This window comes from Pongo abelii, chromosome 1 (assembly GCF_028885655.2).
Source record: "Pongo abelii isolate AG06213 chromosome 1, NHGRI_mPonAbe1-v2.0_pri, whole genome shotgun sequence".
In the NCBI taxonomy this organism is placed as follows: Eukaryota; Metazoa; Chordata; class Mammalia; order Primates; family Hominidae; genus Pongo; species Pongo abelii.
The window spans coordinates 88749712-88762978 of record NC_071985.2 but is presented as its reverse complement, the minus strand read 5'-3'; the positions used below and the strand labels follow the sequence as shown (position 1 = coordinate 88762978).

At 65.5% G+C, this 13267-nt stretch overlaps 10 non-coding genes across 10 annotated transcripts; 4 read left to right on the top strand and 6 right to left on the bottom strand.

Moving 5' to 3' along the window:
* Positions 1–368: 368 nt before the first annotated feature.
* TRNAE-CUC (transfer RNA glutamic acid (anticodon CUC)) lies at positions 369–440 on the bottom strand. The gene has a single exon. It is a non-coding gene; the product is annotated as a tRNA-Glu (tRNA).
* Positions 441–742: 302 nt separating this feature from the next.
* TRNAG-UCC (transfer RNA glycine (anticodon UCC)) lies at positions 743–814 on the bottom strand. The gene has a single exon. It is a non-coding gene; the product is annotated as a tRNA-Gly (tRNA).
* A 618-nt stretch (positions 815–1432) lies between these two features.
* Positions 1433–1504, bottom strand: TRNAD-GUC (transfer RNA aspartic acid (anticodon GUC)). Its single transcript has one exon. It is a non-coding gene; the product is annotated as a tRNA-Asp (tRNA).
* Positions 1505–2141: 637 nt separating this feature from the next.
* Positions 2142–2224, top strand: TRNAL-CAG (transfer RNA leucine (anticodon CAG)). The gene has a single exon. It is a non-coding gene; the product is annotated as a tRNA-Leu (tRNA).
* Positions 2225–3867: 1643 nt separating this feature from the next.
* Positions 3868–3938, top strand: TRNAG-GCC (transfer RNA glycine (anticodon GCC)). Its single transcript has one exon. It is a non-coding gene; the product is annotated as a tRNA-Gly (tRNA).
* A 4066-nt stretch (positions 3939–8004) lies between these two features.
* On the bottom strand, positions 8005–8076 carry TRNAE-CUC (transfer RNA glutamic acid (anticodon CUC)). Its single transcript has one exon. It is a non-coding gene; the product is annotated as a tRNA-Glu (tRNA).
* Positions 8077–8378: 302 nt separating this feature from the next.
* TRNAG-UCC (transfer RNA glycine (anticodon UCC)) lies at positions 8379–8450 on the bottom strand. The gene has a single exon. It is a non-coding gene; the product is annotated as a tRNA-Gly (tRNA).
* Positions 8451–9068: 618 nt separating this feature from the next.
* TRNAD-GUC (transfer RNA aspartic acid (anticodon GUC)) lies at positions 9069–9140 on the bottom strand. The gene has a single exon. It is a non-coding gene; the product is annotated as a tRNA-Asp (tRNA).
* Positions 9141–9777: 637 nt separating this feature from the next.
* Positions 9778–9860, top strand: TRNAL-CAG (transfer RNA leucine (anticodon CAG)). The gene has a single exon. It is a non-coding gene; the product is annotated as a tRNA-Leu (tRNA).
* A 1643-nt stretch (positions 9861–11503) lies between these two features.
* Positions 11504–11574, top strand: TRNAG-GCC (transfer RNA glycine (anticodon GCC)). Its single transcript has one exon. It is a non-coding gene; the product is annotated as a tRNA-Gly (tRNA).
* Positions 11575–13267: the final 1693 nt, after the last annotated feature.

Here is a 13267-nt window from a genome sequence, read left to right as displayed (position 1 = left end):
CTCTGCTCGAGAGTCCTGGCCCATTCGGTGGCCAGCCGAGAGTGCGAGGGTGGCGGTGGTGGTGGCGGGTCACCTGGCGGCCATGGGAGGAGAAAGCCTGACCTGGCCAGTGGGCTTTGCCGCTGAGAAAGAGTGGGAGCGAGGCGAGCACGTGACAAGGAAGAGCTGTGAAGCTGATGTTGCGAAGGTGGCGCCAGCGAGGCCAAAAGGACGGATGGGTGGAGGCAGGCGGGGAGCGTTGGGGCGCACGTGGAGGCCGCGGGAGGTTGTGGCTGGGGCGCGGGAGAAGCGAGCGAGCGAGCCTGTTGGCCAAAAGGGGAGGTGTGAAGGGGCCTGGCAGCTGGCAGGCAGAGCCAAAGAAGGAAGGCTTCCCTGACCGGGAATCGAACCCGGGCCGCGGCGGTGAGAGCGCCGAATCCTAACCACTAGACCACCAGGGAGAGACGGCTTCGGGGCCCGGCTTGCGCCTCCTGGCCCCGGGCGCCTCCGGCCCCCAGCACTACCTTGGCGCTACCTTGGCGCTACCTTGGCGCCTGTCCCCTGCTTCGGGTTAAAACAAACACCCGCAACCAGCCCCCGCGACGCCGGCGGCAACCGGCCTGCCCTCACGAGCAGCTCTGCCCTGTTCGCAGCACACCCTCCAAACACCGCGCGCCTCCTTCCCGGGCGCACAGGCACGCAGCCACAGGCCAAGCTGCCACACGAGCTCCGCGCCCGGGACCTCCGCAAAAGGTCGGCCCGCTGCGTTGGCCGGGAATCGAACCCGGGTCAACTGCTTGGAAGGCAGCTATGCTCACCACTATACCACCAACGCCGCACGGCGCGGGCAGCCCCGCCACGCCGGCCCGGGGCTCCCACCAGCGCGCCGCCGACGCCCGGGGCAGCGCGGCCCCGACGCCCGGTCCGTCCGCCCGCCCGCAGCTCCGCGCTGCCACGGCCCCGCCGAAGGCCGCCCGGCGCCCCACCGGTGCAAGGCGAGCGCGGCTGCCCCGTTCCGCCCGCCTGCCTCTGGGGGCGCTCTCGCTCCCTCGCCGCCCGGGGCCGCCAGAGCCCTTCCCCACCAGGTGCCCGGCGGGGACACGGCCGGCGCCGACAGGGTCCTCGCTCCTCCGCCTCCCACCGGGCGCCGGGCCCTGTGCGTCGCAGAAAGCCTCTTCCGACACCCACTTTGGGCCGGCAGCTCGTCGGGCGCCGTGGGGGGCCAGAGGAGGCCGCCCGCCTGCGGCGACCAAGCCGCGGGCGAGAAGAAAAGGCAGGAGGCCAAGGGGGCCCAGGAGGCCAAGGGGGCCCAGGGGGCCCAGGGGGCCCAGGGGGCCAAGGGGCCGGGCAGGCCAGGCCCGAGATGGCGCACTGCCACTAGCTGGAGGGCGGAGGAAGGAGAAGGAGGGCCCACAGGCTGGGTCCGAGGCGGCGGCCCAAAAAGGACGGCTGCCTCCCCGTCGGGGAATCGAACCCCGGTCTCCCGCGTGACAGGCGGGGATACTCACCACTATACTAACGAGGACGACGGCGACCGTCGCCGGGACGCCAGACCCCACTGCGACCGCGGACGCCTAGCCCTGCCTTGATCCCCTCCCCCGACCGCAGGGGCCCGGTGTGTGCTCGCCCTCCACCCGCCAACCGCCACCCGCCACCCGCCACCCGTCACCCGCCACCCGCCACCCGCCCCCCGCCACCATTGGCGCGACCTACCCCGACACCCAACAAAGCACCCTGCGATCCCGCTGGGACCCGGAGCCGGACCCGGACCCCGACAGGTACCGGAGCGGCGTGGAACCTCCCCGTGCGCCCTGCCTGCTGTCTCCAACGCGGGGATCGCGCCGGGGCAGGAAGAGGCGCGGGCGAAACAGTCAGGCCGCTGCTCCTAGGACGCGGTGGGCGCAGCGCCCTGCGGGGTTCGGCGAGCCCAGGCGCGGGGGCTGGGGCGTGCGGCGGCGGCGGCCGGCCCGACGCGGACCGTTTGGGTCCGGGGTGGGGACGCGGGGGCGTCCACGTCAACGCCGGCCGGCTCCGTTCACCTGGCGCCCGCTCCGCCCGCGCGGTCCGTCGGTTGCGCACCGAACCCAGACAGGCGCCGGCCAACGGCGCAGGCGTTCGCGCCGGGTCCCAGCCATGCGAGCGGCGACGCGCTCCGGCGCGCCGTCAGGATGGCCGAGCGGTCTAAGGCGCTGCGTTCAGGTCGCAGTCTCCCCTGGAGGCGTGGGTTCGAATCCCACTCCTGACAAGCCGACCTTTTGGCCCGCCCGCCGGAGGGCAACGCCCATGGCAACCCTGGAGCACCTTTGGCCGGTTCCTGCCTTGAGCCCTTGCCCGCTCTCCAAACTCCAGCCCCCTTGAAGCAAGCCTCCAAAACGCCGCCGCTTCTCAGGCACGTCCGTTCTTCCTGCCCACCCGCCGCCTGTCGCAGAAACAGCCCAGGACCATGCGCCAGCGCCCGCGACCCTCTACCAATTGCCCTTCGGACGGACGCCCTCCCCGCCACCTCGCACGCCCTCTTCCCTGGCCCCACACACAGCGAGCGACCGCGACCACCTTCCACGCTCTTCCCTGCCTATCTCCTCCGCCCGCCCAAACAGACACAGCCCAGATTCTTGCCCTATTCCTCCTTTTCCCTCCTTCCTCCCACCGGCCTCCGCCCACCGCCCACCGCCCACCGCCCACCGCCCACCGCCTCGAATCGCCGCTGCGCTGCCCAGAGGCGTCCTGGCCTGCACAGCCCGCCCGGTTTCACCCTCCAACTTCTGACCGCTGAACGGCAGCGAGCGACTCGCTCGTGGAGCCGCACACACTTCTCCCACCAGAGGCACGCCATCCAACATCCTGTCCTTTCCTCCGACCCCTCGGACCCCGGCCGCGCATTCCATTCTCCAGACGCCCTAGCCACGTCGCCGATCCCACCTCGCTACTTGTGCTCCCTTCCCGCTAACACCTGCCTGCCGGCCCACCTGCAGCCCGGACGCCTGCCGGCCACAGGCAGCGGGAACCCTGCACACAGCCTGGCAGGCGAGTCCAAACCCGGAAAGACAGCCAACGAGGAATCACGAGCGGAAGCCCTAGATCCCCGTCACGCGCCCACAAACGCCAGGCCCCGCCGGGACCAGCTCCGCGCCACACCGCATCCCCACGGGGGAAGCCGCGGCCTGGGCCGTCCCAGCCACACCCAGCGCGCCTTCTCCAGGGTCAGCCAGCTGCGGCTCTGCCGAAGCGCTCCTCCGCTCCTTTCTCGCGCTCCAGCCTCCCTACCAGCCCAAGTGCGAGCCGGTGGGGTGGGTCACAGCGCAGGAGCGAGGCGCCCACGGACTTGGTCTGCGTTTCTGAGCCCGCACGCCACGGCTGCGAGACCCGTTCCCCATCGCCGCCCCCGCTCGCTGACACACCCACCTCCCCACCCACCCGCAGGTGACACAAGTGAGAAGGCCGGCCCGGCGGTGAAGAAAAGAAAGAAAAAAAAAGGACCCTCGAAAGAAAGAAAGAAAGAAAGAAACAAACAAAAACAAAAACAAGAACTTTGGGTCTGTGCCGGGGATCCGCGCTCAGCAAGGCCCGCCACAGCTCACCTGCCCACACGGGCATTCGGGCGCGGGCCACGGCTGGTCCTTCCCCTGGAGACCCCGGCGGGCAGTCTCTCGGCCCTGGGCGGCAGAGAAAGCACAAGATGGGCCGAGTCGGCCTCTCTCCCTCCGCTCTCCCTCCGCGCCCCGCCTCAGGTCCCTCGACGTGACGGGAGCCTCCCCTTCTGCCCGCCCCATCGGGCCAGCCTCTCGTGGCCGCTCCAATAGGACGGAGGCCCACGGCAGGCGGTGACCAGTGAACGGCCGCTGGTGGCGAGCTCCGCTGCACCAGCTTCCGTTGGCGTTTGCCATCGGTGCATGGGTGGTTCAGTGGTAGAATTCTCGCCTGCCACGCGGGAGGCCCGGGTTCGATTCCCGGCCCATGCAGCACACCCTCCCATTTTGGTGCTGCAGCAGCACCAAGGCGTAGCTGCGCTCGCCTCTGCCGCCTCCTTACACTCGGGGCGCGCGAGCGAGTCCGGCACCGGCTGCGCTCCCACGCGCGACGCCCCTCTGCCCTTTCTTCCGTGCCTCTCTCCACTGACTTACGGTTGAGCCTGTCCCCCCGCCCCCCCACCTTGGTAACAACAACCCCTCCAAACACGAGAGCGCGCCAGACACCAGCCCTGGGCAGCCTCCTGCTCCTGTTTCTCTTCATTGCCCTGCCACCGCCTCTGCCCGACGCATTTCACTTCAAGGAACACCGCCAGGCACCACGGGCTTGCAGCCACTCGCCCCACCTCTCCTCTTCACATTTCACCACCTCGACCTCTTTTCCTCTCTCTCTCTCCCCCTCGCTGGCTCCCCACATCCAGAAAATGATGCCATGGTTGCCCTTCCAGTAGGAAGGAAGTCGCGACTCCGGGGAGTAACTCATCACTTTCCCCTAGTTGGTCACACAGTCCTTAACGCGACCACACGAGTGTACGCGTGGCATGTGCACCGTCTATATTCATCGTGTTCCGGCTACTCCACACTCTCTCCCCTCATTCTGCCGGCACCACCACCGCCATGTCGCATCTCCCAACCTAACCCCAATCCACCACTTTAGTCGACGATGCTGCCTTGTTTCTCTCCCTCGGACCTCTTTTCATCTCAGCCCCAGACACATGCCTGAGACGTGAATGTGCGTCCTGAAGACGGCTTATTTATGTCTCGGGTCCAGTTGCATTCCCTACCCTTTTGGGACGTGGGACGTGGCCTCCAGTCGCTCTGTCACGACGTCTCTCCCACCCTGGGCTGCTTGCCACCTCACCCCAGCCCCACTCCATACTCTGACCGCCCAGCCCAAGCAGCAGCCCAGTCTCGCCGGCGGGGGTGCCCTTTGACCACACAGACTTCCTTCCTGCCCAGGCCAACCCGCTGAAAAGGTACTGTTCCCACCAGCCTTCAGGCTCAGCCCTCCCTCCACCACCTTTGTCTCACCCCACCCGCCCTTTCACTCACACACACACACACACACACACACACACACACAGACACACACTCTCTCTCTCTCTCTGTCTGTCTCTCTCTCTCAATCTCTCACCCTCTCTGTCTTTCTCTGTCTCTGTCTCTGTCTCTCTCTCTCTCTCTCTCTCTCTGTCTCTATCTCTCTGTCTCTCTCTCTCGCACAGTCAACTCTCCCTCTCGCCGTCAATGTCCCTCACTCAGACGACTCATATCCCCCAGCCCTGGCCTCCTTCAGGCTCTTCAGACACACGCCAGCTCCGCCACCAGCTGGGATCCCTCCGACCGCATAGGCGGCCCGCGAGGTGCCCTGACGCCCCAGGCATCTGCACAACCTCCGTTTCACTGGACAGCCTCACTCCCAGACCTGGCCAGCCAGCCCTGTGCACCCCCTGGACACCCTGGACTCCTTCTTCCAGCTCCCAGCACGCGACATGCTTCTCTCCTTTCCTCGGTGTCAGCCCCTTGCCCCGGGCGGGGGTGGACGCCAGCCACGGGAACGGACACCTTCGTCCATCACTGTCACCCACTGACATCCACCCACATCACGCTGGCAAGCAAGCCAGCCTCCCGTGGGGATGGCAAACATCTCTATCCCCGACAGGGTCTGGTCTCTGCAGGTGATCCGACTGTGCCAAGATCCCACGAATGACACGGGAGAGGTTTGTGCAGTTGGTTGGACGTCTACTTTGCCCCTACAGAGGAGTTTTGGCAAGAAGTCGACTGACTTCTGCCATTGACTTGGGGGATCAGCCAAACAATAATGATCAATACGGGTTGAATAGAGGGTTGGAGCACTGGGCTCATCTGTGCTAAGGAGGGGATGGGAAAAGCGTTCCACAGCGAATCTTGGCGCTGGGGATGGGTACCATCTCCACATGTTCCTTGACATTTGGGGAGAAGATAGAGAGCGTAGGTCAGGCAATGGGAAGCAAACTTCGGCTGGAAGTCTATCAGGAACCCCAACCCCGCACATGCGCTTTGGTCAGCCTGGCCGTTGGGTTTTCCCCACGAACTCCTGCATCTCCACGCTTCAATGCCCGTGGCCAGGTTGGTCTAACTAATGGGACCTCTCAAGATTCATTTTCACATCCAGAATAGGCGAGAATCTCAAACCCGTCAACAGTGAGCGGGAGCACGTGTACACACACGCACGTGTATGTTGCGGGAAGTCAGGGACCCCGAACGGAGGGACCGGCTGGAGCCGCGGCAGAGGCACGTAAACTGTGAAGACTTCATTTTAATATGGACTTTCTTCGGTTCCCAAATAATGCTTTTATAATTTCTTACGCCTGTCTTTACTTTAATCTCTTAATCCTGTTATCTCCGTAAGCTGAGGATGTACCTCACCTCAGGACCCCTGTGACAATTGTGTTAACTCTACAAATTGATGGTAAAACACGTGTGTTTGAACAATATGAGATCAGCGCACCTTGAGAAAGAATAGAAGAACAGCGACTTTTAGGGAACAGGGGAAGACAACCATAAGGTCTGACTGCCTGCGAGGTCGGGCAAAAAGAGCCATATTTTTCTTCTTGCAGAGAGCCTATGAAGGACGTGCAAGTAGGCAAGATGTCGTTAAGACAACCTAAGTGTCCGTCAGCCGGGAAATGGATTAACAAGAATGTGGCATATGGACACCATGGAATGCCATTTGGCCGTAGAAAAGAACGAAATCCTCTCGTCTGCAGCAACAGAGGCGGAGCTATAGGTCACGATGGAACACCAAATGAGCCGGGCACAGAAAGACAGAGAGGGCAGGTTCTTACCCCAATCCTGGGAGCTCAAAAAGTTCACCTTGTGGAGGTAGAGAGTAGAACGATAGACACCAGAGGCTGGAGAGGGTGTGTGGGTGACTGCGGTGAAGAGAGGTTGGTGAAATGGGTACGAGCATGCGTTTAGATGGAGGGAATACGTTCTAAGAATGTTCTAGGGCAGAGTAGGGCGACTAGGGGTAACAACGACGTATTAGTGCGTGTTTCCGAAGAGCTCCTGGAAGACAGCACCTGAGATGCTCTCAACAGGTAGAGATCAGAGGCTGGAGAGGGTGTGTGGGTGACTGCGGTGAAGCGAGGTTGGTGAATTGGGTATCAGCATGCGTTTAGATGGAGGGAATACGTTCTAAGAATGTTCTAGGGCAGAGTAGGGCGACTAGGGGTAACAACGACGTATTAGTGCGTGTTTCCGAAGAGCTCCTGGAAGACAGCACCTGAGATGCTCCCAACAGGTAGAGACGACAGACACCCACGGGATGGATGCCCTACATCCCCTCAGTGGCTCATCGATCACTACGCAGTCTACACGTGTTACCACACGTCACAGGAATCCCATCGATATCATGTCCGCATGAAGAAGAACATAGTCATGCTGCCAGAGTGACTGTCGCAGCTCGGCCTCCCTGGCGCTATGGCCCGTGGTCTCGGCTCCTCAAGTTCCGCTGCCATTTCTACCGAAGCCGGTGACACCCGTGGAGCCCAATCACGGATCCCGCGCTCAGGGTCTGGCACGCCTCGGAAAAGCCAGTGCGCTTGCTGGCATGAGTGGCTCTGGCGGGTGGCCCAACCATTAGGCCCAGATCCCCCGCAGCCGAGAGAGAAGTGGCCCGTCAGCCACCGGGCTTGGCTTGGCGGAAGCCGCTCTGCTCGAGAGTCCTGGCCCATTCGGTGGCCAGCCGAGAGTGCGAGGGTGGCGGTGGTGGTGGCGGGTCACCTGGCGGCCATGGGAGGAGAAAGCCTGACCTGGCCAGTGGGCTTTGCCGCTGAGAAAGAGTGGGAGCGAGGCGAGCACGTGACAAGGAAGAGCTGTGAAGCTGATGTTGCGAAGGTGGCGCCAGCGAGGCCAAAAGGACGGATGGGTGGAGGCAGGCGGGGAGCGTTGGGGCGCACGTGGAGGCCGCGGGAGGTTGTGGCTGGGGCGCGGGAGAAGCGAGCGAGCGAGCCTGTTGGCCAAAAGGGGAGGTGTGAAGGGGCCTGGCAGCTGGCAGGCAGAGCCAAAGAAGGAAGGCTTCCCTGACCGGGAATCGAACCCGGGCCGCGGCGGTGAGAGCGCCGAATCCTAACCACTAGACCACCAGGGAGAGACGGCTTCGGGGCCCGGCTTGCGCCTCCTGGCCCCGGGCGCCTCCGGCCCCCAGCACTACCTTGGCGCTACCTTGGCGCTACCTTGGCGCCTGTCCCCTGCTTCGGGTTAAAACAAACACCCGCAACCAGCCCCCGCGACGCCGGCGGCAACCGGCCTGCCCTCACGAGCAGCTCTGCCCTGTTCGCAGCACACCCTCCAAACACCGCGCGCCTCCTTCCCGGGCGCACAGGCACGCAGCCACAGGCCAAGCTGCCACACGAGCTCCGCGCCCGGGACCTCCGCAAAAGGTCGGCCCGCTGCGTTGGCCGGGAATCGAACCCGGGTCAACTGCTTGGAAGGCAGCTATGCTCACCACTATACCACCAACGCCGCACGGCGCGGGCAGCCCCGCCACGCCGGCCCGGGGCTCCCACCAGCGCGCCGCCGACGCCCGGGGCAGCGCGGCCCCGACGCCCGGTCCGTCCGCCCGCCCGCAGCTCCGCGCTGCCACGGCCCCGCCGAAGGCCGCCCGGCGCCCCACCGGTGCAAGGCGAGCGCGGCTGCCCCGTTCCGCCCGCCTGCCTCTGGGGGCGCTCTCGCTCCCTCGCCGCCCGGGGCCGCCAGAGCCCTTCCCCACCAGGTGCCCGGCGGGGACACGGCCGGCGCCGACAGGGTCCTCGCTCCTCCGCCTCCCACCGGGCGCCGGGCCCTGTGCGTCGCAGAAAGCCTCTTCCGACACCCACTTTGGGCCGGCAGCTCGTCGGGCGCCGTGGGGGGCCAGAGGAGGCCGCCCGCCTGCGGCGACCAAGCCGCGGGCGAGAAGAAAAGGCAGGAGGCCAAGGGGGCCCAGGAGGCCAAGGGGGCCCAGGGGGCCCAGGGGGCCCAGGGGGCCAAGGGGCCGGGCAGGCCAGGCCCGAGATGGCGCACTGCCACTAGCTGGAGGGCGGAGGAAGGAGAAGGAGGGCCCACAGGCTGGGTCCGAGGCGGCGGCCCAAAAAGGACGGCTGCCTCCCCGTCGGGGAATCGAACCCCGGTCTCCCGCGTGACAGGCGGGGATACTCACCACTATACTAACGAGGACGACGGCGACCGTCGCCGGGACGCCAGACCCCACTGCGACCGCGGACGCCTAGCCCTGCCTTGATCCCCTCCCCCGACCGCAGGGGCCCGGTGTGTGCTCGCCCTCCACCCGCCAACCGCCACCCGCCACCCGCCACCCGTCACCCGCCACCCGCCACCCGCCCCCCGCCACCATTGGCGCGACCTACCCCGACACCCAACAAAGCACCCTGCGATCCCGCTGGGACCCGGAGCCGGACCCGGACCCCGACAGGTACCGGAGCGGCGTGGAACCTCCCCGTGCGCCCTGCCTGCTGTCTCCAACGCGGGGATCGCGCCGGGGCAGGAAGAGGCGCGGGCGAAACAGTCAGGCCGCTGCTCCTAGGACGCGGTGGGCGCAGCGCCCTGCGGGGTTCGGCGAGCCCAGGCGCGGGGGCTGGGGCGTGCGGCGGCGGCGGCCGGCCCGACGCGGACCGTTTGGGTCCGGGGTGGGGACGCGGGGGCGTCCACGTCAACGCCGGCCGGCTCCGTTCACCTGGCGCCCGCTCCGCCCGCGCGGTCCGTCGGTTGCGCACCGAACCCAGACAGGCGCCGGCCAACGGCGCAGGCGTTCGCGCCGGGTCCCAGCCATGCGAGCGGCGACGCGCTCCGGCGCGCCGTCAGGATGGCCGAGCGGTCTAAGGCGCTGCGTTCAGGTCGCAGTCTCCCCTGGAGGCGTGGGTTCGAATCCCACTCCTGACAAGCCGACCTTTTGGCCCGCCCGCCGGAGGGCAACGCCCATGGCAACCCTGGAGCACCTTTGGCCGGTTCCTGCCTTGAGCCCTTGCCCGCTCTCCAAACTCCAGCCCCCTTGAAGCAAGCCTCCAAAACGCCGCCGCTTCTCAGGCACGTCCGTTCTTCCTGCCCACCCGCCGCCTGTCGCAGAAACAGCCCAGGACCATGCGCCAGCGCCCGCGACCCTCTACCAATTGCCCTTCGGACGGACGCCCTCCCCGCCACCTCGCACGCCCTCTTCCCTGGCCCCACACACAGCGAGCGACCGCGACCACCTTCCACGCTCTTCCCTGCCTATCTCCTCCGCCCGCCCAAACAGACACAGCCCAGATTCTTGCCCTATTCCTCCTTTTCCCTCCTTCCTCCCACCGGCCTCCGCCCACCGCCCACCGCCCACCGCCCACCGCCCACCGCCTCGAATCGCCGCTGCGCTGCCCAGAGGCGTCCTGGCCTGCACAGCCCGCCCGGTTTCACCCTCCAACTTCTGACCGCTGAACGGCAGCGAGCGACTCGCTCGTGGAGCCGCACACACTTCTCCCACCAGAGGCACGCCATCCAACATCCTGTCCTTTCCTCCGACCCCTCGGACCCCGGCCGCGCATTCCATTCTCCAGACGCCCTAGCCACGTCGCCGATCCCACCTCGCTACTTGTGCTCCCTTCCCGCTAACACCTGCCTGCCGGCCCACCTGCAGCCCGGACGCCTGCCGGCCACAGGCAGCGGGAACCCTGCACACAGCCTGGCAGGCGAGTCCAAACCCGGAAAGACAGCCAACGAGGAATCACGAGCGGAAGCCCTAGATCCCCGTCACGCGCCCACAAACGCCAGGCCCCGCCGGGACCAGCTCCGCGCCACACCGCATCCCCACGGGGGAAGCCGCGGCCTGGGCCGTCCCAGCCACACCCAGCGCGCCTTCTCCAGGGTCAGCCAGCTGCGGCTCTGCCGAAGCGCTCCTCCGCTCCTTTCTCGCGCTCCAGCCTCCCTACCAGCCCAAGTGCGAGCCGGTGGGGTGGGTCACAGCGCAGGAGCGAGGCGCCCACGGACTTGGTCTGCGTTTCTGAGCCCGCACGCCACGGCTGCGAGACCCGTTCCCCATCGCCGCCCCCGCTCGCTGACACACCCACCTCCCCACCCACCCGCAGGTGACACAAGTGAGAAGGCCGGCCCGGCGGTGAAGAAAAGAAAGAAAAAAAAAGGACCCTCGAAAGAAAGAAAGAAAGAAAGAAACAAACAAAAACAAAAACAAGAACTTTGGGTCTGTGCCGGGGATCCGCGCTCAGCAAGGCCCGCCACAGCTCACCTGCCCACACGGGCATTCGGGCGCGGGCCACGGCTGGTCCTTCCCCTGGAGACCCCGGCGGGCAGTCTCTCGGCCCTGGGCGGCAGAGAAAGCACAAGATGGGCCGAGTCGGCCTCTCTCCCTCCGCTCTCCCTCCGCGCCCCGCCTCAGGTCCCTCGACGTGACGGGAGCCTCCCCTTCTGCCCGCCCCATCGGGCCAGCCTCTCGTGGCCGCTCCAATAGGACGGAGGCCCACGGCAGGCGGTGACCAGTGAACGGCCGCTGGTGGCGAGCTCCGCTGCACCAGCTTCCGTTGGCGTTTGCCATCGGTGCATGGGTGGTTCAGTGGTAGAATTCTCGCCTGCCACGCGGGAGGCCCGGGTTCGATTCCCGGCCCATGCAGCACACCCTCCCATTTTGGTGCTGCAGCAGCACCAAGGCGTAGCTGCGCTCGCCTCTGCCGCCTCCTTACACTCGGGGCGCGCGAGCGAGTCCGGCACCGGCTGCGCTCCCACGCGCGACGCCCCTCTGCCCTTTCTTCCGTGCCTCTCTCCACTGACTTACGGTTGAGCCTGTCCCCCCGCCCCCCCACCTTGGTAACAACAACCCCTCCAAACACGAGAGCGCGCCAGACACCAGCCCTGGGCAGCCTCCTGCTCCTGTTTCTCTTCATTGCCCTGCCACCGCCTCTGCCCGACGCATTTCACTTCAAGGAACACCGCCAGGCACCACGGGCTTGCAGCCACTCGCCCCACCTCTCCTCTTCACATTTCACCACCTCGACCTCTTTTCCTCTCTCTCTCTCCCCCTCGCTGGCTCCCCACATCCAGAAAATGATGCCATGGTTGCCCTTCCAGTAGGAAGGAAGTCGCGACTCCGGGGAGTAACTCATCACTTTCCCCTAGTTGGTCACACAGTCCTTAACGCGACCACACGAGTGTACGCGTGGCATGTGCACCGTCTATATTCATCGTGTTCCGGCTACTCCACACTCTCTCCCCTCATTCTGCCGGCACCACCACCGCCATGTCGCATCTCCCAACCTAACCCCAATCCACCACTTTAGTCGACGATGCTGCCTTGTTTCTCTCCCTCGGACCTCTTTTCATCTCAGCCCCAGACACATGCCTGAGACGTGAATGTGCGTCCTGAAGACGGCTTATTTATGTCTCGGGTCCAGTTGCATTCCCTACCCTTTTGGGACGTGGGACGTGGCCTCCAGTCGCTCTGTCACGACGTCTCTCCCACCCTGGGCTGCTTGCCACCTCACCCCAGCCCCACTCCATACTCTGACCGCCCAGCCCAAGCAGCAGCCCAGTCTCGCCGGCGGGGGTGCCCTTTGACCACACAGACTTCCTTCCTGCCCAGGCCAACCCGCTGAAAAGGTACTGTTCCCACCAGCCTTCAGGCTCAGCCCTCCCTCCACCACCTTTGTCTCACCCCACCCGCCCTTTCACTCACACACACACACACACACACACACACAGACACACACTCTCTCTCTCTCTCTGTCTGTCTCTCTCTCTCACTCTCTCAATCTCTCACCCTCTCTGTCTTTCTCTGTCTCTGTCTCTGTCTCTCTCTCTCTCTCTCTCTGTCTCTATCTCTCTGTCTCTCTCTCTCGCACAGTCAACTCTCCCTCTCGCCGTCAATGTCCCTCACTCAGACGACTCATATCCCCCAGCCCTGGCCTCCTTCAGGCTCTTCAGACACACGCCAGCTCCGCCACCAGCTGGGATCCCTCCGACCGCATAGGCGGCCCGCGAGGTGCCCTGACGCCCCAGGCATCTGCACAACCTCCGTTTCACTGGACAGCCTCACTCCCAGACCTGGCCAGCCAGCCCTGTGCACCCCCTGGACACCCTGGACTCCTTCTTCCAGCTCCCAGCACGCGACATGCTTCTCTCCTTTCCTCGGTGTCAGCCCCTTGCCCCGGGCGGGGGTGGACGCCAGCCACGGGAACGGACACCTTCGTCCATCACTGTCACCCACTGACATCCACCCACATCACGCTGGCAAGCAAGCCAGCCTCCCGTGGGGATGGCAAACATCTCTATCCCCGACAGGGTCTGGTCTCTGCAGGTGATCTGACTGT